Source organism: Dromaius novaehollandiae, chromosome 2, assembly GCF_036370855.1.
Source record: "Dromaius novaehollandiae isolate bDroNov1 chromosome 2, bDroNov1.hap1, whole genome shotgun sequence".
Taxonomy (NCBI): Eukaryota; Metazoa; Chordata; class Aves; order Casuariiformes; family Dromaiidae; genus Dromaius; species Dromaius novaehollandiae.
The window spans coordinates 65104389-65127037 of NC_088099.1; the positions used below are offsets into that span (position 1 = coordinate 65104389).

A 22649-nucleotide genomic window follows, 5' to 3' on the forward strand; every position below is an offset into this window, starting at 1 on the left:
TCAGTGGAGAGGAGGAAGGGGAAAAAAAAACCCAAAAAACCCACTGACCAGTGGTGCCTACTTTACATACATAAAATGCGTAACACCATGTACTGCTTTTCGCATGACACAGTCATAGCCTTTTAAATACTATAAACCTCCTTTTCTTTTGTTCAAAAAAGGAGAGTGCAGGTCTGTTCCCTTCAAGGAAGTTAGAGAAAGGAGAGGGGAAGACACTCCCATATAATCTCTTTAACCCGGCCACAATTCAGGTGACCTTACATGAACTTTTCCACAATAGTGACTATATATTCTCTTGAAACACTGCAATTCCTTTAAATGCCTGGTTTTCAACATTTTCCCAAGTAAAAAAATCTTGAAAACAATTTCAGTGGAAGCAGATCCCTTTAAAGTTCCCATTTGTTGAGTGATACACAACATAAGATTGCTTTTCTTAGCCAACTTGCTGAAACATGTCAGTAGTAGAAACTAGTTCCCAGGGGCACATGAACCACAGCCAGAAAACCACAACTCTAGCTCTGTCCTGGATCTACAAGTACAGCTGTTTTCTGAACGTCTCCAGCAACTACAGTCAGAACATGCTGAGAAGTCTGCTAGTAATATTGTTTACAAGTCAGAAAAAAAATATTCAGCTTTCTCTATAATAGCTATGATGACCATAAAGGACAAAACAAAAGCACTGCACAATAAAAGCTTTTGTTCCCCCACTTAAATAATACACAAAGTGCGTGATTTAAAACAGCTTTGTTTTAAACGCAGTTACTTTCCATGCCATAACCACAACTTAACATACTAAAAATGTTCCATGCCATCCTTTGACACAAGCTAAACTTAAACTAAATTTAGTTTAACAGTAAGATATTTTTCCACGCACATCTTTCCCTGTGATCAGTATGGAGATACCTGTTAATCCCCTACCTCCTATCAGTCCACTGACGAAGTCACAAGCAAGAACACTTTGAACCTGTGTGATTTGATCAAGGTTACATGAGACTGCTTAGATTCCACCCTTAATACGAAACAAAGTAAAAACAAGTGGCTGATTCTAATACACAGATGTAGAGTGCCTTTCACTAAACACTGACATAACTCATCTCATTGTAATCCAAGCTGAAAAAAAAAAACGCATATTGCCATGACATAATCAGGCAGAACACGTAAGTAACCTACCAGCATTGTCGTCAATCTCAGTTATCAGGCTTTTCAAAATAGAAAAGGAAAAACAAGCAAGCAAGCAACCCCAGCGCAAGACCAGGTTCTCTGTAGTACAGCAAACAGAAGAGCAGAAATGAAGAAAAGTGTCACCAGACTAAGGAACTTCACGAGAAGGTAGCACAAGCCCTTTGGACCTATACTTTATTAATATATAACTACAATGCAATAGGATGCAACCTTGGCCTTATAATCCCATGCTGAGAAAACATGATCTGTATTCCAAGCAGAAGTGGTCCTGGGACTTCCACCCTCATGGGCAATGACATGCAGGGAGATTGCCTTTCCTCAGATAAAATCTAAGACACAGAAACCTGAAATGATCCTATGCACTTCTTCCATGCTCAGAAAAGAATCTGTAACCCTCTCTGTCCTGTAAGACAAAGGTAAAACTTGGTTCTTGGGTATTAATAGTCTAAGAAGAGCTCCACACTGCACTGGTTTAGGCTCAATACAGAACCTGGTCCTTCCCACACTTATTATCGCCCTAAATATTCATTTGAAAAAAACCATACACCAGCAGAATTGGGGGCAGCACTCATTTTCAATATGGTGAACTAGCACTACAGGACCTCCAACCCAGAAAAATCAATTGCAATCTTTCCAAGGCAAAATGTTGGAAGACCTGCAGAGCGTTTCTCTCTGACCTTCACATGCATGCCCTGTGCTAATTAAGAGGAATAAACCAACATGAGAGTGTTCTGGGATGGGCACAGTACACAAATACAGCAGCTCTTGTATGGAAAAGAGGAGACAATGAAGTAAATGTTCTTGATCTCCAGATGACTGCACTTCTACAGACTTCCAAGCGGAAATACATGCACACCGCTGACTGAGAAAAGAGCAGATGAATACTTTCAAACACACAAAATCTCTGGCAACTTGCATAGCAAAGCTAGAAACCCAGCCATGAGGCAGAGTTGGTACTCCCAAGAACCAAGACGGACCGTATGGGAGGACCTCCTGTCTAGAAAAGTCTAGAAAGCAAATCAGATACCCTTTAAAGGACATTTCTCTTTCACTCTTCATTGTTCATGTTAAAGCAAAGAAAATCCAGACCACAGACTGGGGAATTAGAGACCCTCTATAAAAGAGTGAATGGTATGCCAAGTTTACTCTTCCTAAGTAAAAGTCTTCCAACTTCTAGATATAGAAGGCCAGAAAAATTATAGTGCAACTGAAATCTAAACAGAATAAAGTTTTAGAATAAAAATAAAGCTACATCAAGAATTTTGAAAGACATCTGGAAAATGAAACAAAACCGACAACAATGCAGAACAGAAACCAGCAAGAAGATGAGCAGATCATGAAAACATTTTTAACTGCTACACAGGCAGAAGCTCATCAAGACAGTCCGACAAAGCAGATCAGAGATCCACCCCACTTTGCCATCTGTAATGTTTAAAATAGACTGATTTAATTTAGTCTTTGATTTGCTCTTTATTTGGAGAAAAAGGGCAAACAAACATTCTCAACTTTCCTTAGTCTAGCACAGGCAAAATACACTGCTCTATTGCAAGCATGTGCAGTACAGGTAACTTTCGGCCTTTACCTGTCTTATACATGGTAAGTAAATTATAAGTCTAAAATATATGACTTTTTCATATAGTAACTTATTTCCAGTATTATTTTACAATATTTCCTATTTATAATATTACAAAAATATTAAATCTGTTAAACAGCCGAAGTCTTCAGCAAAGACCAACATCTAATCAATTACTCCCATGTTGAGAGAGCTCGGTGAAGAATGAGGGTTCCCCAGGTTAGCTTATTTCCATACTTTTAAGCATTTTTTTTTTCTTTGTTTAAAAACTGTCTTCAGTGTGAACTCTCTGGCCATTAAGGCACATAATTCTTTTATGCTTTTCTTATTTCAAGCATTTATTTCAATTTCATACTACTTTAAAAGATCACTCCATTCCTAACGAAGGATCACACTGACAGGTATGATGAAAATGATTTCCTTACAGGCATGATCAAGTCACCCAAAATAGACAAGAAAAAATAATTTGTTTTTGGCAAAGAAATGAAAGTTATTTAATTATATTTTTTGATCTTCTACTTGATTCTACTGATGAGAAACCCTACAGCCTTATGTATTTTAAAAACAGTTTTAATGCCAGAAAAAAAAATCCAAAAGTGAGTTGAGTGAGTGTATTTGTACAGGAGGAAGCAGGGATGGAAGTACATGACTGCGCTTGCCCATGGGTGAAATTAAGGAAAAAAAAACAAACTAAAAACAAAATGTTTCCAAAACTGAGCTGAGACGTTGCACAGTCTAATGAAAGAATCGAAGTTCTTAACATTGTAGCTCCAATTTTAAACCTTTCGCAGACTTTAGCGATGACAGTTATTAAAAACAAAAACAACCCCCCCCCCCCCACACACACACACTATGGTTCAGTTTTCCAGGCTCAGATATGCATGTGAATAAACCCACTATTCTAATTTTGCTGTGAGGGACATCTCCCCAAATCTGACTGATTTCAGTGAAAGTCTGAGACACCTCCTAACACAAGGTAGCACTCTGGGCCACAGGCTCCTACACTGATACTATTTAGCTGAATGAATGAGGAGTCATCATTTGACAGGAGTGCCAAAAGATTTGTTACTGTACAGCTGGTGTCCTCAGATACATGTTTTTATGCATCACCCACACTTTTGACGAGGCGTGTGTGTTCAGTGCATGTGTCATCTTTCAATGAGAGCCTAATCTTCCTTTCTGTCACTGAGGAGATCCCCCCAAATTCAGTGTAAAGAATCTTACATATCAGTTTCATGAGTACCTCTTTTTTTAGTGCCAGAAGAAACCATTAAATCAGCAATCTGACCTCCTGTATGGCACAGGCTGTACAGCTTCACCCCACTGACACTGTACTGAGCCCTCACTTACAGTGAAAGCAAGGATGGAGCTGCACTTGAGGTGGGCTTGAACTGATCAAGGAATAACATTGCATCTTATAAATGCTTTTACACCCATTAACCACAGTCATAGTAGAGAGCCTAACAGATCTACCTGTATCAGTTCCCAAAACAAAATAAAACACGTAGACAAGCCCTGAAGAATGAGTTTTAAAAAGCAGCCAAATCCCAGGATTTGGGCAGGCGCCCGCTGCAGTTAATGAAAATACTGCCTGAATAAGCACTGCAAGCTCTGGCCTAATAGCTGTATCACAGGACTTCTGAGATACCACCCACACATTCAGTGTGTGGCATAGACCACACTACGAGCTGGGGCCATCATGTGCAATTCCATCAGTTTTGCAGTAGTACCGAGGCATGAGTCAGGAAATCAGCTAATCTTATTTAATTATTTGCCTCATCTGCTGAAATACGTGTTAAAGAAAAACAAAAGTCCTTATGGTTAAAGGCAAAACAGTATAGATGAGTTGCTCTATTTCGGCACGTTGAATTCCTGCGTTTTAACTTGCAGCACTATTGCATCACTGTGTCAGAGATATAACAAGACTTTTAACTCTTTAGCTTGGAAGACCCGACCAAAACAAAACATACACTAACCATTCATAGTGTAGGCTGGGTAACAAGCCTCACCTTCATAAAATGTTTTTCTAGGAAAACAAAACAAGAAGCACACTCGGTAAGGACAGTAGAGCCTTGTTCCTTTCACAGTGACATCTGCCAGAGTAGAGAAGATTTGGAGGAAAAGGAAGAAAAAAGAAAAAGCTGATAAAGGCAACACCCATATAGGTTTTTGGATGCAAATGCTTATCCACCAGCATGTGAGCTAAGACGACCCACTAGTTTCACACTGGCCAACCAAAAGATTGTCAGGCAGTGGCTGTTAAAGTGACCAGCAGTGGAACCAGCAGAGAATTAGTGCCAAGCATTCAATTAACAGTCCCTCGAAGCCATCCAAACCCATTCTACACCTCACTGATATTTTTGACTTCATCACACTCACGCAGGCTTTTTGCCCCCAGGTCCCAAGCACTGAGCTATTAGTATCATTCCATTCCAAGCAAGCAAAAGAAAAAACAAAGCAGCACTTTGGCAAACACCACATTGCTTTTGCTCATCTGAAGTATTATCCGGTTCCTTCAGCTGTGGCTAACATCAGGCTGGTTAGCATGGGTATGCTTAAATGGGGGGGAAAAGAAAAGGGATAACAGCTATATTTATGTTAATGATGTTTAAGTACAATGGTACTGGTTAATGCATAAAAGAAGGGCTCATGCTAACATCCCGAAAGTGCATAAAGCAACATCCAGAATAGTGCTGCTTACACTGTTGTATGCCAAGCCAAGCTGCCACTGCGTTATGTTCTCTTCTCAGTGCTCTGAAATCTCCACCGAGCTGATTTAAAGGCATTCAGTTTAGCAAACAGGAGGCTACAGCTATGCAGGTAGCCATGCATAGTGAGTTTGCTGCAGATGACAAAGCCTGTGGCTGAACTGTGAAAATCATGGGGTTAAAATTCAATTAGTTGATGAGACAACTTTTGAGGGTTTCTCTGTATTATTGATGAATTTGTAGTTAGGTTCACATTAGCTAGCTGGATTCTTACTAACCATGTTCACCTGTGGGAAAACACTGGCATGAAAAAAAAGGCCACGGTATTTCCAAGTGTGTTGGAAGCACCACTGGCATTGCATCCTCTGCATGTTCAGGGAAAGAATATATCCTTCGAATATGCTCTGCTACCTGTCAGCCACCTTTGCAAGGACATTGCAAGCCTCACCCCACTGTCTGTGCCTGGTGCCCTGAGTCCATGCTCAATGCAAAAGCAAAACTGCAAGCCTGGAGGTGTAATTTATTAGTACAACCAAACAACACCAACAGGTTTTATTAAGACTCAGTAATTACATTAGTTTTTATCATGTTTATTACTAGCAAACCAACACAAAGCAATGAGAAGGCAGTTTGTTTCTAGAGGGGGTCAAAGACTAAAGACATGCTTATGCAAGCCTGAGGCTAGCTCAGAAATATTCACACTGTACTTTATGCCCTCTAAAGTTACAGTTGCTGTGCAGATTTCAGCATGGTTGTCCTTTTTTAATCTGCTCTTATCAATAAACAATCACTTGTAATAAGATTATTTAAATAAAAGTTTATTGCCTAGCAACACTGATTTATAAACTCCACTGTGGTGACTAGTATTACCAATTAAGAGACAACCTCGAGGTGCATTTGCAATTCATTGCTGATCAAGTGTATCCTGGATTGTGCTATATTTTTGTGCCCATAGACTTTTTATATCACTACCTTCTATTGAATTACTCTTCAGAGCCTTGAAGGCTTTGTAGATTAGGGCCCCACTGCAGTAAAGTGCTTTCTTTATTGTCTGTTTACAAGAGATACCGAAGATGGAATAGTTTTGAAAGAAACAGGAAAAAAAAACCATATATAGTTAGTGAAATCCTGCTGTGATCTACCATGCTGGCTAATTCCTCATTTTAAAATACACTTACAAGCTAGTGGGCACTTCTGGTTGGGGGGTGGGGGAAGAAATCACTGAGATTACTATAGAATGATGTTCCTACTCATACTTCTTTTACCTAGAAACACATTTAATGTGTCCATCTGATACACAGATGGAGAAGAATTATGTTTAGAAAGATTCATTGCTTAAATGAGAGCATCTATAGTAAACATTAACATACACTACCATGAGCTGGCAGATCATCATGTCTCATTGGAGGAGAATGCCCTAGAAGTATGCTGCCCATACTGAAACAGATCCTGCAAAAACATTCAGGCAATGGGAACCGAGGGAATTTAGCTGTTTGCAGAACTAAACCTGTGCCCGCAGTTCCACCTGTCTCCTTAGCAAGAGTTTTAATTCATCCATCTGGAAATAGCAGCAAGATCACAGCTACTTCAGGAATCCCGCATGCCCTAACGCGCCAAAGAATATGGCATAGATAACTTTATAAAGTTAAAGGGTGTCCAGGCAATGGTAAATGGTATTTCAGCTCAATTCTAGAACACCTTTTGGATACAAAAGGGCTTCCCAAAATATTAGTCATGTATTTCTAGGAACTCAGTGGATATGAAAGGCATCAACAGAAGCTAGCTATGTGTTTACAGGCCAGAAGGGTATTTGTGCTTTTACTCAAACCCAGAGCTAAAAATCTTTTTTAGGCTAGATGGTCCCGGCAGGCATGCCTACCCAAGTCATTTCTTTACCAGCACTGAGCTGCTGATACACGGGAAGATAAACAAGTAGGCACAATTTACTTACTTCAGACCGCCTGGTCTAGAACACCAAAGACATGAATCTACCCACTTTTTTTTCTTTTTTTTAAACTCACAATTACTCCATAAATCCTAACTCTATAGAAACCTATATGTCACAGAAGAAGCCAACATCAGGACTCTACGGCAAAAAAGCTTTTCTTTAGAGCTAGAACAAATCCCCTAAGAGATCTAACACTGTGTTTTGTGAGGCACATTTTACATTCACTTGCAGATGAATAAAAGCAGAGATGCCAGGACATTCTTTACCCTTTTAATCATCTTTTAAATTAGCATTTATAATTTATTCTTAATTCATACTCCAGCACACAGTAAAGAAATCATATGCATCAGTATATTAAAAAATGTTAATGAAGCAAATATGCAGTGTCAATGAGGTAAGGAAACACCCAATTTCAAATCAATAGTCTTACTGTTGTCAGGGCCCATAATTATAGGATGCCACAGGTGCTTTTATTAGGAAATTCCACCACTTCATCTGATTTTCTATGCATTTTCCTGGTGCTGATTTGCTTAATTAACTTCCTTATAAAAAAAACCAAACATATATTCTGCTTTCAGTTTTAAGATACTCCGTTCTTTCTAAATGGCACAGGAATTAAGTATTTCTTAATTACAGAATTCAAATTTGAGCATTTTTATAGGGATCAGATCATAAACTTCATTATAAAGTAACAAACAGTACTTCTGCATTGCACTGGAGTTAAAGGACCTACATTAACATATAAAAAAAGAAACTGATGAAGAAGAAAACAGGAAATATAAAGTTAACACACAATATTCTCTTTCTTCTCACATACAAATACACTTATAACACCAACCAGCTGGTAAGCAGGGCTCTGAAGTTTGATCTTAAATGATCAAGTAAGAACAGAAATGTTTTAATGATCTTTAAATGTAAGCAAAACCCATTTGTTTAGTTAGTTTCCATTTAAAATTGTTTAACATACCCTGTAGGCATATGTGGTACTTAAGGGATTTTAAATCTCACAAAACAAATAGGGATGTGGTATCAACCTAAGCATCTAAAAGCCTCATGTACAGTAAACTAAAGCACACAATGAAGAAAATCTTTATAAATCAAAGCACAGCAATGTCAACACGCTCATAGGCTATCAAATCAAGAAGAGAAGCAGCCAGATATCCTCCCTCCGTATCACACACGTTCAAATCGGGGTCTATTACTCTAAGCATTTTGCTATCTGAGGCACTGATTCAGAATGCAGGAGACAGACAAGAGTTTGGACCACTATGAGCTTTATAAAGTTTATATAAACTTACTTACGGAGTAAGACCAAGATCTTACCATCCCCAGCAGCAGACTGCCAGCCATGGAAATGGTGCTACATGTTATAAATGAGCAACGCTACCAGGAGAGCAGAGGGATCTAGCACTTAGGAGCTTTAAACAACATTCAGAGACAACCTAATACAAATATGCTCGCGGCTGCTCTGTAAGTGCTGATGGGTCACCACAGCAGTGACCGCAAGACAGTGTGGACGTACCTGAGCTAGCTTCAAACTCACCACAGCCCGCAAAGCCCATACAAGAAGCAGGATATATGAGAGCACCTTATGACATGGACTACTATAGTTGCACTAAAAATGACACAAACCTCACATGCAAACACCAAAAAATATGATAATCTGGAGCTGGTCTTTTAACCAATAGAAAAGAGTTACATCTGCTTGTCAGAAAGAAACAAATAGCAATACTAATGAAGTCTGATCTCCTTCAACTTCCTATCTTGTTGCGATGGATTTTGATATCAAAAAAGGTGAGAAATCTGACTGAAACTTTTCTCCATCCTGGAGCACTGGCAGTCTGTGTTCAACTCAGTGTTTCATGATGCAGCTATCCTCTGAGCAGGGTAGGTACAGGGTCTCTCCTCTCTACCCATCACCAACTCTCATGAGACTTGTAACAAGCTATTATATCAATCTTCTCTTTCTCTCTGTCAGTTAAACTGAAGTCAAACCCATGGGTGAAATTGGTGAGGAAAATGCAGGCAAAGATCATCATCAAATAAGCACCATTTTCTAAGAAAATAATGTTAAAATCTTCTGACACTGCCTGATTACATGTGCTGTTGGTAGACTGTGCTCAAATAAGGGTGCCTGTCCTTTCTGATAGGTGCTACCTGGGACAACCGAACGAAAACGGAAGAGGGAAGGGATTAGTTACACAGTTTCCTCCTCCTCCTAACTGATTAAAACCAAAAGAGAGAAATCCTGGACTCTGTGAAATCAATGGGAGTCTTGCCACTGACCTTAGAGAAAGCCAAGTTTTCAGCCTGGCAGGACTTCAGCAGAGCTTGGTTTCACCTCCGTACTGACAGCACCGCTTGCTATTTCCCCCAGCTTGCACACAGCTTTCACGCACAAGGACAAAGCACAACACCTGCAGCCTGGCACACGAGAGCAGCCTGGGGATGCTGACAGCAACTGCATGGCATGGGCTCCCCGGCATCCAACTCATCTGCCTTTTACATCTGCAAAGGCATATTTCTACGTCCTCACCACATTTTTTTCAAATAGCTAAAAGCATCAAATGTAACTAGCATATAAAAAAAAAAAAAAAATTAAACCCTACACGTCACTACAAAAAGCAAGCACAGCCCATTTTCATGCATTACCACCCTGACTGTACCATTTCCGATTCTAAAACTGGACAGAGAGGTCAAGGAAATCTGAGGACTCAAGATAAGTCAGAGGTGCCACACCACAACCGTTCTGGTCACCTCCTCTGATATAGGAAGGTCAGTGGCATAGTGATAATTGGTGAAGTTACCGGCATACAGAGAGAGCTTTTTGGGCCAGAGCCGAACAGTTGCTCACTTGACAGATGTTGGCACCGTTCTTCCCAAAGACAGACAAGGACGCTCAACCACTAACAGATCTTGCCTCCTCCCTGAAATTTAGTGGACTTTCCTGGCCAGGAAAATCCTGGATCCACCTTACAGAGCAAAGTTCCTCAGAACACTTCTCTTCTGCTGAGCCTAACACAAACTGAACCTAAACAAAACCTCGGATGACTCAAGGCAGGAGAAAGAGAGTTAAATCAACCAAAAGCAAAAAGATTTGCTTTCCTACCCGAGTCAGAAGTGTTCCCCACCAAATACAGAAGCCCAGATGGTGCATAGGACGTTGAAAGATTTAAAGACACTTTCCTAAAGTCAAAGCTGGTCTTAAAAAATAGTAGAGCTCCAACACTTTTGACAGATCCTGTGCAACACATGCTGCCTTTTATTATGGAACTTAAACAAACAGACCATTTTCCTGACTTCCTTAAACAAAAGGAAGCCTCCAACATATAATCTTGTTTATACTGTCATTTATGAGTATCATGCTTAAAAAGGCATAGTCCTGGGCAAAGGCATGCACAAAAGCTTTTCCCCCTCCCCCATCTCATTTCAAACACAAAATGCAGCAAGTCATTACCATTTTATATAAATTAAGGCAGACTCCTTTCCCACAAAATCCTACCTTCAAAAGACTTTTGAATTCATAAAGAACATGTCATGTTAAATGTTACGTCATTAAAAGAGCTCTAGTTCAAGACCCCGGTAGCACCCAATCTTACTCCAACAAACCATATAAAATCTTACGCTCAGTGGCCTAACGCAGTCACATATCCCAAAACAATGCTGTTCCAAGGCTCATGTATTGCTGAACTAAGTAAAAACAGTGGTAGCATTCATTGTACAAAGCTAGATTTTGTTCTCAGTTTCTAACCAGCACCAAAAGAGAAGACTCCCTCCTCTCCAGGCTACCCAGTTAATTCAGGCGGGTCAGCGAACACACGCCTAACTGTAGGCACATATACATACCGTGAATCATTAACCCCATCCTGGAGCAGGTAGATAAGGAATAACCAGCCTTAGCTCCATCGACCACTTATTGACCTGAGCTGCTGAATCAGTGCTGGGCTGAACGGGAAAGCGGAGATTAATCACAGCCAGCCTACGATGAAGAAGTGAGGCAGGGATTTGGAGGGATACGGGCACTGGGATCACAAGGTTCCCTTCCACATGGCACCACCTACCACGCAGCGCTGAGTCTTAGATCTATTTCTAGTCCTGAGGAAATGACAGCGATCCTGTTCGGGTTACGAGCTAATCCCACCCCTACCCCTCGGGAGGAACACAGCTGAATGAGCACGGACAACTCACACCGGTGTGGGCAGGCTGTGACAATTTGTGGCACTGCCCTCCCAGTGGGGGGAAAGCCTCCCACGGCCAGAGGCCTTGGCTGTGCATGCCATAACTGGGAAGAGACCAGGCACCCTTCTCACCTTTGCTGGAGCACACAAAGGCTACTTCCCAAGTTATACTACACACATGTATTTATTGCAGCATGAACGCTACCAGGCTACATGTCATCTTTTCTGCTTGTGAGTCAGGAGTAATATATGAGGAGAAGTATTAAATATTATATAAATTGCATGTATTTCTTAGACTAAGGTATTTCTGGGCAGCACTGCTTTATTTTCTATGCAACTCCTGATACAAGACTCCTCAACTGTACTTTGAAAAAAGAAATGATTAGAGACATCCACTGATAAAGGCATGAGCAAAACGGGCCAACCCACTCCCTGGGGCAATATAGCAGGGTGCCACTGAACGTTATTGGCAAAGAAAGGCAGCTTCCAACCCGGAATACAGCCACCTCTGTCTTCTTAGCAGAAGTCCACATTCACAAAACCAGGGAGTGGGATCAGCCAGCAAAGGGCTGTGTTTGGTAAATTGCTAGGCCAAGTTTTTTTTCTCCCACATTGACCTAGCAGATTATTACATGCCAAAAGTATTACCATGCAATAACAGAAGACATAAAGGATCTGCAACCATCTGTGTGTCATCACTGCCCACATTCAGAACTAGGGGAAGAAATATTGGAGGCATTAATGAACCACTGAGTCATTTGTTGACAATACTACCAACACCAAACCCTCATGAGAGGATTTGCTGTTTTCAACACAGCAGTTGGCCAACAGGCAGGCCAACCACAGTGGACAGAAAGTTTTGGCAAGCTGGTGTCTGAAAAACTGTTTCCTGCTGTCAAACTACATGTTTTGAGCATTTTACATGAGGCAGCAGAAGAATACCTGGAAGCAGATGCCTCCTAATGCTTAGTGACACAGGCATGAGCTTCCCATAAGCAGTAACATGAAAAGTCTGCCCTGAGCAAATCAAACATACACACACAGATTATCCAGAGTAACATATGCAAGTAGTCCCATTTCTCTGCCAACATCTCAAGACTTCTCAATGGGTCAACCTTATTCCAATTATCCTGACCATACTCCTATTAAAAGCAAGCTAAGTTTTATCACAGACTTCCTTGGTCACAGGATTAGGTCCAGCAAGATGCAATAGGAGAAAAAAATGAGAATTTCATTTCACTACTGCTTCTTCTGCCAAAATAAATAATGAATTAAAAGTTTAATCTTTCACTGAATACCTGGCACGTTGATAGTCTTGGCAAATGACAACCAAATTAAACATATATGAAAGGTGTCACATAGCAAATATAATCACTTATTTTTAAACTTTGAAGAGTCTGAACAATTGAAAATATCTGGGTTGGGCTTACAGAGTAATTCCACACACCCTTTTCATGCACTCAGTATACATAGCTAGTAGTAATATATAGCATTGAAAAAAGATTAGAAATCTAAAATGGAAACATAAAAAAAGAAAAAATCCTTCCTATCCTCATGATATTAATAAGAAAATAGTATGTAGCATACTATTGTTTTTAATTTCTGCTGCAAGAAAGGATGGGACAGTCTTAAGCCTGGGAAGAACTCTGTATGCGATACTAATATTTACGTAAAGAATTAGCGCTAGCATGAAGACAAACTTCATAAAAATAAAATGGAGATAAAGATAAAATAAACAGCTCAACCTTAACCTCACTTAGCAGTCACACCCTTGAATCAGCAAATTTATACCCATGACGATCTAGTGTCAAGCAGATAAGTGTGCTTTTGTGTTATACATATGTAAAAAGAGAATTTCCATCAGTCCACAGACATCTTTACTGCTGAAGAAAAAAAAAAGTTAAGAAAACCTTATTCTGGCTCCATTTGGTATTATTTAACAAGTAACTTCTATAGCTAGTTAATTTAATTGCTTTGCACTTTCTACTTCAGGCTATCTGAAGAGCAAACAAAAAACCAACCTCCCTTCCCCCCAGAAAAACAAACTGGCCCACATATTTCTAAGTATTTTGGTAGAAATTTTCCTTAGATAAACCACTCTTATTTTGTGGGGGATGCATTTAAACAATGCACAGACAAGCCCGCATGGCTAACTGGAAATAAGAATCTTCCTGTCTACATTCCCAGAGCCCAGCAACCAGACTTGGTTCTAATGGTCCTTCATCAGTATTTTCTCAATCCGGTTCTCAGAGAACAATCATACTATGTAATCACTAGTATTAATAATTAGCATCATTGACTAAAATGATTGAGAAGAGACTGGGAAGAAGCACAACTGCCTTCCCATTTGGTTTCTCCAAACAACCAATTTTGTTTGGGAGCCAGCAGCTAAGCACAAGGACAGGCTGTCGTTCCATGAAGTCCCATTTCTTTCTCCGCTACAGACTCCTTCAGTAACCTGGGCAGATCTCTCCACCTCTTTGAGCCCATCTAGTTTCTCCTCCTGTGCCAAATCTCTTTTGAGGCAATACATGTATGAAAGCAAGCTGCTCAGACACTGTGGAAGTGGAGAGCCAAGGAAGATGTAACAGAGACAAGATTTCTTGATGATCTGTCTAGTGACCTACCAGTTGGCCAATCTGTAGCAACTGAGCTGCCTAAGACTCATAAGCAGTTTAAGCATCAGGCTATGTCTAAGCAGGCTATGATAATTCCAAGTATGCTAGATAATTCCACCTCTTGCTATGGGGGAACGCAAACAAACAACAGCAGCTGAAGTCAACATCAGCAGATCACACTAAATGCCAGGATCATGCCCAGCCCAAGAACGCTACACAGTAAAAATAATGCAACTCTTAGAGCCACTTAATCTCTCACCTGTGGCAGAGGTGTTACATGCTTTATGAAATTACATGAAACTACAAAGGCTTATGAAAATCTTCACTGGGGCACACAGCAGGGTGGCCACGTTCCTGCTTCTAAGGGTACCATTGTCGGAGCACACACGGCCTCCACTGGCAAGGGGACTTGTGTCCTATGTCTGTCCTGCAGCTTTGCTGGCAGTATGAGTGATCAGTCACCAAAGTGGCATCTCTAATCACTTCAAGGAAAATAAACTCTTTCATTTTTGTCCTGATTTTTTCCTCACTCACTGAAGTCTAGCGCAATAGTGATATACAAGTGTTTTGCCTAGAAAATAAATGATCAGATGTGAATACTTTCAGATAAACTTGTGTCACAGTTTGAAAGTCCATCATGCAAACACGCAACACCCCCTTCTTGAATTCAGACGAATCTGCCAAACTTCCATGAGTGTACAAATAAAATAACATCCCAGGCATCAGTAAATGCATACAACAGTAAGTTTATAAACAGCAGCTTCATAAAGCCAACTCAAAGGAATGCTGCTTCCACATCAAACACTAAAGCAAGGTAACTACAACTTCATCATACAGTAACATGGTACAGGGTGTAGAAGCAGACCCAGATGACAGCAAACAGACTTAGTAGGGTGTCCAAAATACAAAACCCATAACCCTATTATTCAGGTTGTCATTATACAATTTACCTTGCTATTGAATACTGTAAAATAAGGATTGCAAGTATTAAGATACTACTTTCTCATACAGGTAAGTCAGCAGTAATAGTCTTAAAAACAAGGAGTCGGATTCTGACAGTCCTGCTCAGCTTAGGACTTCCAGAACATCATGTTGTTTCAGAAAAGCTACTCATATCTCAAGGTACCCGCCACTAAGATGTCAGTAAGGCATCTGTATTCCTGCAACCATTCTTCTGCTCACAAGCTCGCACCTGTTTTCTGGGAGGCAGAAGAGAGTTACAGTGGGTTGAACTCAGCTTTCTGAGTTCAAGAGAGATTCCTGTTCATTTGCAGTGTCCATCCATTTATATAATGGGTATATAAAACCTCATAAAGAAATATGCGCCTATTTAGACGACTCATTTTTATAATCTTGCAGCTATTTTCAGAGCTTTAAGACTCACTGTACTTCTCTTGGGCGGGAAGAAAAGGAGGGCGGGGGGAAAGGTATTCATTCCTATTGTTACAAGACAACCCTGAGAAGCTCAGAAAGAATGTTTGAAGTAGGTAGATTTGGATAATTTCTATCTTAGATAGAATTTGCTTAGCATGAGTAGCCGCACACTTGCTTAGCATAAGTAGCTAAATTTGCTGAAGCCTTAGGCCGCGCTCCTAGTTCGTTAAGAAAAGGCCTCAGAGCTGGTGCAGGCTGGAAAGATAAGGGAGTTACAAGCAGTCTGCATTCCTGTGCCCCACTCTCCGAAAGGGAGGATGTCAAGGCTGTGAAATAAGGCCTGCTTGGGCGCCAGGACCTTGGGAAGCAAAGCCTCCTCTCACTGTTGAAACAGTGTTAATTAAGGGGTCTGGATTATGTCCTCTTCCTCAGGACCTTGGGAGATAACGTCTACTGACCTAGCTGGGGCAGTGTTAATTGATCAGGACCTTGAGAAGCAGGGGTGGGACCCAGGGAATGAAGAAATCACTAACCAATCAGTGTACAAGGGAAAGTCGCAAATCTGGCAATTTGTTTGTATAAATGCTACCTGAAAAGTTGGGGGGGTGTGCTCGATTTGTGGGAGACCACCGAGCACCCAGGCTTGCGCAACTCTGAAATAAATAAATAAATGTCTCTCCTGAGTGTGTAATTATTGGCTCATTGCACACCGGGCAACGAATCCGCTTTTCGGACAACAGTTTTCTGGCACCCCAGATGGGACCCTCGCTGTAAAGCCTTGCCCGGATCGTCTTACCAGTTCCGGCAGGGAGACGCTGCTCATCAGACTCCAGCGCGCACCGACCGTTTTGTTCGGGGACTCAGTGAGCACCCTCCCTGGTCGGAACAGGTAAGCGACTCAAAGGTGCAACGCAGTAATTATTAAGAGACATTGCATAAAGGGTATGATACAAGGGTAATTGGTTGTGGTAACCAAAGGTAAGCTTTGTACACGTTTGGACAGTGACGACTGGAGTGTACGAAAGCGTAATTGGTAAGAACGTTCTTTTAAGGGTGGTAATATGGGAACAGGACAATCTGTGGGGGTATCCTCCTGTTCTCCTTTAGGATGCATCCTGAAACATTGGAGAAAGTTTGGTGGGAATCCTTTAACAAGGAGAAAATTAAAGGAATACTGTACTCAGTGGTGGCCAATGTATAAACTGGAGGATGAGGAAAAATGGCCAGAAATGGGAACGCTAAACTATAATACAATCTTGCAACTTATGTTGTTTTGCAGAAGACAGAACAAATGGGATGAGGTCCCATATGTAGATTTGTTCTTCTCTCTGAGAAATGATCATGAAACTAGAAAAAAATGTAAGCTGTTGATTTCTGATTCAAATGTGTTAATGATGATGGGAAACAAAGAGAAAATGTCTCGGTGTTGCTCTGCTTGTAGCATTGGGAAAAGATGTTTAAAAGCGGGTGATGAGGAAGAGGATGTACAATTATTGGTCTCTCCTGAAAGAGATCAAGATAGTGTTAATAGCAGAAATAAGGGAAGTGAGGCATGTAGCCCGATTGCAGGCAGAACTCGGGCCACTCGGGCTCAACAAAATCCCGTGATTCAGGCCCCGCTGCGTCAAGCAGTCGGACCAGACGGGATGCCTGTGTATGTGAAGGTCCCTTTTTCAACCACAGATTTAATGAATTGGAAGGAGTCTGCCGGGTCGTACCGAGAAAATCCAGAAAAGATGTATCAATCCTTTAAAATGATAATTGAAAATCATAATCCAGATTGGCAGGATTTACAGGTGCTTTTAAATACTTTGCTTTCACCTGAGGAGAAAAGAATGGTATTAGATAAAGCTCAAGAGGAAAATGAAAGGCAAAATGCCAGAGACGGACCAGACCGTTTTATGCCGACCCGGGAACCGGGTTGGGATCAAAACACAGGGGCAGGCAGGTTAATGACTAAACAGTACCAACAGTTAATACTATATGGGGTAAAGCATGGAGTGCCTAGGCCCACAAATATTGCAAAACTATATCAAGTCGCACAGGGTAAGACTGAGGATCCCTCTGCATTTTACGAGCGGTTATGTGAAACTGCCCGAAAATGGACAGACTTGGATCCCGAGGACGAAGCAAATAAAATAACTTTTACTACGTTATTTGTAGGACAATCAGCACCAGATATAAGGAGAAAGCTTCAGAAAGTAGATGGTATGTCGGGGATGTCGATATCGCAATTAATAGAAATTGCATATAAGGTGTACAATAATAGGGAAGAAGTGGAGAGAAAGGAAAAACAAAAGGAGAAACTGAAAGATAAGAGGCAAAATGCTGCAATCTTGGCAGCTGCATTTGCCCAAGCACAAACTCCCTCTCAGGGAGGGAGTTTTCCGAAAGGACAAGGACGTAGAAGAGGGTATAGAGTAAGAGGGAATTTGGGAGATGGAATTCCGCTGAGGAGAGATCAGTGTGCAATTTGCAGGGGGAAGGGGCACTGGAAAAATGAGTGCCCGAAGAGACAAACAGATCATTGGAAACCTGAGTCTGCATCTGTTCCAGAGGCAGATTTGCTCATGATTGGTACAGAGGATTCAGACTGACGGGGACCGGGGGTTGAGGAATTGGATTCCCCAGCCGAACCCCTGGTTTCAGTAAAGCTGGGGAACGAAACAGTTAAATTTTTAGTAGACACTGGAGCAGCATACTCAGTACTAAATAGCTGTAAGGGACCAATGAGTAAATTCTCTATGCCAGTAATTGGGGCCACGGGAAAGCGAGAGGTCAAACCTTTCTGTCAACCAATTAAATGTGAAATAGGAAATAAAGTGTTAACACATGAATTCTTATACATGCCAGAATGCCCATTACCCCTAATGGGGAGGGATTTACTGAATAAACTGGGGGCACAGATAACCTTTGATCAAAACAAAGTTAAGGTGCACATTCCACAAAGTAACGCCTGGAAGGCACAAGCATATATGTTGCAGAAAGCACTGGATTCCGAACAGGTGGAGGATGGACCAAGTGAAATTCCCTCTGAAGTAATGGACGCAGTAATCCCTTTTGTGTGGGCAACGGAGAAACCTGGAAGAGCCAGATGTGCAGAGCCGGTAAGGGTGGAATTAAAACAAGGAGCTAAACCGGTAAGGCGAAAACAGTATCCCATGAAGTTAGAGGCCCGTGTTGGACTGGAGCCTATGATTAATAATTTCTTAAAGTATGGACTGTTGAGAGAATGTCAATCCGAGTACAATACTCCAATCCTGCCTGTAAGAAAACCACATTCACAAGAATATCGTCTAGTACAGGATTTGCGAGCTATTAACCAGATAGTGACTGATGTGCACCCGGTGGTACCCAATCCATACACTTTGTTATTCCAACGTCTATTTTACAGTATTGGACTTAAAAGATGCTTTCTTCTGTATCCCTTTGGAGGAACAAAGTCAGCAATTATTCGCCTTTGAGTGGGAAAGTCCTACAACGAAACGCAAAATGCAGTTGTGCTGGACAGTACTCCCTCAAGGATTCAAGAACAGTCCTACAATTTTTGGTAATGTACTTGCAAAAGAATTAGAATTATGGCAAGGTAAGAAAGAGACCACTACCTTATTACAGTATGTGGACGATATCTTACTGGGGGCAGACACTATTGAAGAATGTAGAGAAACAACCATCAGTTTATTAAATTTTCTGGGAACAGCGGGATACAGGGTATCTCGGAAAAAAGTACAGATCATGAAGGAAAGCGTAATCTATCTAGGATTTGAAATATCCCAGGGGGAGAGAAAATTAGGAATCGAAAGAAAAGAAGCGATTTGTCAGATCGCCCTCCCAAAATCAAAAAGAGAACTCAGGGGATTTTTAGGAATGGCTGGGTGGTGTCGCCTGTGGATACCTAATTTTGGATTAATGGCAAAGCCTTTATATGAAGCTGTTAAGGGGCCGGGAGACTTGCTGGAGTGGACTCCAGAGTGCCGAAAAGGATTTGATGAAATCAAGATTGCTCTCATGAGTGCCCCTGCATTAGGACTTCCGAACCTAACAAAGCCATTTGAGCTTTATGTACATGAGAGAGGGCACCAGGCTTTGGGAGTGCTTGTACAGACTTTAGGAAATTGGAAAAGACCTGTGGCTTATTTTTCAAGACAGCTGGATAAAGTGAGTGCAGGGTGGCCAGGATGCCTCAGAGCAGTTGCAGCTGCTGTGCTGTTAATACAAGAGGCACGAAAATTGACATTGGGACAAAAAGTGACTGTTTATGTGCCACATGCTGTTGCAGCAGTTTTAGAACAAAAAGGGCATCACTGGTTATCCCCAAGTAGGATGGTGCAGTACCAGGCAGTGATACTTGAGCAAGAAGATGTAACCATGAAGGTGTATAATACCCTTAATCTGGCATCTTTATTACCATTTCATGAAGGGGGAGGTTGGCTCATGACTGTCTGCAAACTATTGAGCGAGTATATTCCAGCCGTCCAGATTTGAGAGATGTTCCATTGCAGAATCCAGACTGCGAATTATTTACCAATGGGAGCAGATTTATAATAAAGGGAGAAAGAAGGGCTGGATACGCTGTTGTCACTTTGGAAGGAGAAATCGAAGCAAGATCACTACCAGCAAATACATCAGCCCAGAAAGCAGAACTGATTGCTTTAGCCCGGGCTCTGGAATTATCAGAGGGAAAATGGACTAATGTGTTTCAGAAGAAGCCCCCCCCAGGGGAATTAAAAAGGGGCTTCATGCCTGGGGATTACTGGCAAATTGATTTTTCTGAATTACCAAAATGTAATGGATATAAATATTTGTTGGTGATTGTTGACACCTTTTCAGGATGGCCTGAAGCTTTCCCGTGCCGTACCAATAAGGCCAGGGAGGTAGTAAAAATGTTATTAAAAGAAATTATACCAAGATTTGGGGTATCAGAAGGGTTTTCTTCAGATAGAGGACCTCATTTTATAGCAGAAATAGTACAGCAAATCTCAAAAATACTACAAATTAAATGGGACTTACATACCCCCTGGAGGCCACAATCCAGTGGAAAAGTGGAAAGAATGAATCAAACCATTAAGAGACAGGTAGGAAAATTGTGTCAGGAGACTCAGATGAAATGGACTGATGTTTTACCTCTGGCATTATTAAGAATCAGAATAACCCCAAGGGTTAGGGAGAAAGTTAGTCCATTTGAGATTCTGTATGGTAAACCTTACACTGTAAATTTAACTGGAAATGAAATTCAAATGCACGTTAAGGGCGATCAAATTTTAAGTGATTATCTCTTGTCTATGGCAAAGGTTCTTACTTCTCTCCGTAGGTACATCCAGTTAAGATCTCCTGTACTTTTAGATTCACCTGTACATTCATTCCAGCCAGGAGATCAAGTATACCTTCGGACCTGGAAGGACGAGCCGTTGGTAGAAAAGTGGAGGGGACCGTATCTTGTACTGCTAACAACAAATACTGCTGTGAAACTGCAGGGAATTGATTCCTGGATCCACTACACCTGAGTGAAAGCAGTACCTCGAGAGACGTGGAAAGCTGAACAAGTTCAACCTTTAAAGTTAAAAATATATAAAGATATATGAGTTGTATTGAAAGCGAATCGGTTTTAAATTTAGATTGTATTCAGGAAAGAATTGCTTTAATCTGTTTGTTAGGAATAGGGTTAATATTGTTGTTATGGTATCTATGGTATCTGTGTAAAAATGATGTTCTCCCAAATAACCAGGAGAGAAATGTGGTGGTTAGTTTTTCTAAGTTACCTGAGCCAAACAATTAAAGGGAATCAGGAAGGATTTTGGAGCCATAATCTCCATTTGGAAGTAATTACGAAATCTATGAAGATAATTAACCAGAAGGATTGCTGGGTGTGTACCCACTTCCCTGAACATTCTAACAAGGGCTTCCCCCTAATTGGAGTGCCTCTTAATTTTTCCTTTATGGAATTTATGAAACAGATAAGAAATGATAGCGATCAAACGAAATATAATGAAACAACCGAACAGGAATGGGAAGTCCAGAGTGTGACAGGAGATTATTATCAATGTGTCCAAAGATGTAATAATAGTAATAGATGGTGGGAAAAAAACTGTACCCTATGGAAAGCAACCGATCAACTGTACTGGAGCCATTAAGGTGGGAGGTTATAAAAATTGCTCAGAAATTGCTAAAATAAGTACCCAAAACCGAATGGCTCTAGATATGTTATTGGCATCTCAGGGAGGAGTATGTACAGTAATAAATACTAGTTGCTGTGTATATGTGGATCAAAGCGGGAGAATTTCTACCGATCTAAATGAAATCTGGAAGCAGACTGAAATCTTACATGAGGTTCAGAAAGATGATACTTCTTTCGGATTTGAAGAAATATGGAAATGGTTGACTTCCTGGTTCCCTGATGTGAGCTCATGGGTTAAAAAATGTTTAACAATTCTAGGATTGATGCTAGTAATTTTTGTATGCGTTTATGTAGTGATTCAATGTATTTCTAAGTGTTATATGAAACTAATATGGGAAAGATTTTAAAAGAGTGAGACTAATATGAAAATGATCATATAAGTCTCAAAGGGGGGAATTGTTACAAGACAACCCTGAGAAGCTCAGAAAGAATGTTTGAAGTAGGTAGATTTGGATAATTTCTATCTTAGATAGAATTTGCTTAGCATGAGTAGCCGCACACTTGCTTAGCATAAGTAGCTAAATTTGCTGAAGCCTTAGGCCGCGCTCCTAGTTCGTTAAGAAAAGGCCTCAGAGCTGGTGCAGGCTGGAAAGATAAGGGAGTTACAAGCAGTCTGCATTCCTGTGCCCCACTCTCCGAAAGGGAGGATGTCAAGGCTGTGAAATAAGGCCTGCTTGGGCGCCAGGACCTTGGGAAGCAAAGCCTCCTCTCACTGTTGAAACAGTGTTAATTAAGGGGTCTGGATTATGTCCTCTTCCTCAGGACCTTGGGAGATAACGTCTACTGACCTAGCTGGGGCAGTGTTAATTGATCAGGACCTTGAGAAGCAGGGGTGGGACCCAGGGAATGAAGAAATCACTAACCAATCAGTGTACAAGGGAAAGTCGCAAATC

At 41.0% G+C, this 22649-nt stretch overlaps 1 protein-coding gene across 5 annotated transcripts in view; it reads right to left on the bottom strand.

Annotated features, from left to right (window-relative positions):
- COBL (cordon-bleu WH2 repeat protein) overlaps positions 1 to 22649 on the bottom strand; it is a 169034-nt gene that overhangs the window by 120527 nt on the left and 25858 nt on the right. The window contains exon 1 of one of the 5 annotated variants that reach the window (XM_026102308.2): positions 1171 to 1293. The exons of the other annotated variants lie outside the window; for them this stretch is intronic. The gene's annotated coding sequence lies outside the window, so the exon portion shown is untranslated. Of the gene's footprint in view, positions 1 to 1170; positions 1294 to 22649 lie in introns of those variants that run through there. 5 annotated transcript variants of the gene reach the window in all.